The sequence below is a fragment of the Polistes dominula genome, unplaced genomic scaffold (genome assembly GCF_049000335.1).
Source record: "Polistes dominula isolate Pdom_NZ unplaced genomic scaffold, Pdom_raw_medaka contig_21, whole genome shotgun sequence".
NCBI classification, from domain to species: domain Eukaryota; kingdom Metazoa; phylum Arthropoda; class Insecta; order Hymenoptera; family Vespidae; genus Polistes; species Polistes dominula.
Genome location: NW_028301061.1, coordinates 2,135,873 through 2,137,469, shown reverse-complemented (window position 1 = coordinate 2,137,469; position 1,597 = coordinate 2,135,873).

The following is a 1,597-nucleotide window of genomic DNA, read 5'->3' as shown; positions in this document are numbered from 1 at the left end:
CGACGGGGTTGGCCGCCATCATAGAAATCAATACGACACCCTAAAGGGGGTGTCTCTCGTGGGTGTTCTTCTATCATCAAATTCGATCGTGTAACATTACCCTTTTAACCTTTTAACATAACAGATTTTCTATTAAAACCTAAACCCGTATTATGTAACAATAATCAAAAATAATTTACAATAAAATTGATTGTTTATTGGTTAAGTTTTTATTTATAATATATATCATTATTTTGTTTAGTGTAGTTTTTTTTTTAGCATAGAATAAAAGAAATATTATAATTGTTAAGATTTTCTTTTTATTTTTTTTAGTTATTATTATTATTATTATTATTATTATTATTATTATTATTATTATTATTATTATTATTAATTGTAGTTATTATTTTTTTTTATTTATTTTAGTTATTGTATATTTATATTATTATATTAGTATCAGTTATGTTATCTTAATAGATATAAATTACGTGTCACGTTGTTTGTCCTCAATGGACTCCTAAATTACTGAACCGATTTTAATCAAATTTTGTACACTGTGTGCAATTTCATCCAACTTGAAAGATAGGATAGTTTATATCTTAATTTATAATCGCAATATTATTTTATTAATCGCGAATTATTTGTTGATTAACAAAGAGTCATGATTATCTCTGTTAGTTCGATAAGATTCTAACAGACAGCGGTATAAGGTAATTCGTTGACTTAAATACGTGTGTATCGGACTGATTGTGAGAGTATAATATATATATATAACTTAAAAATTAAAATAAAAATTTATAGATTATTGTGATAATAATTAATAATAATAATTAATTAAATTTTATTTAATTCTCGTCAAATTTTTGAAATTTGGAACCATATTGTGTTTGATAATAAAATACAATTTTAAATAAATTATTGTATGAAAATAAATATAAAAAAATATTTAAATGACAGTGTAGGGGAAGAATTTACAAATTGTTTTATTTAAATTTTTGAACTACGAGAGTTTATATTCGAACACTGATAATTAAAATATTACGCACTTTTGTTTGTATATTTTATTTTTTTTGTTTTTCCAACGATGAGACAAATTTTGATTGACAATACGATTTTGTATAATATTATTTAATTGAATTTATTTAAAAAAAAAAAAAAAGAAAAAAAGGGCACACATATGGCTGAGTTCATTGATTTTCTTCTTTCTTTTTATTTTTTTATTTTTATGAATGAATAAGGAAGTGCACCTGAAAGGTGTGCTTGAGAATTCACGGCTCGTCGAACATCGAGTATGATGAGAATGGAAATTTATTAGAAAAAAAAATAATAATAATAATAATAAATTACAATGCTTAATCGTTCATTAAATGACGACATTCCATTGTACTTAACAATGTGATTTAATTTTAATTTAATTTTATTAATTAATTGAAAATTTCATTTTATTTATTGATCATTTGGAGAACAGGAAAAAAAGGTAGAAAGAAGACAATTCATTGGAATTATATTTATTATTGTTGTTTACTTCGATTACGTCATTTATTTTTTTTTTTACATTCCGTCATTTTTCTATTTCCTGTCTTTTTCCAGATCATTTTTTTTTTTTCAATTTCATCTC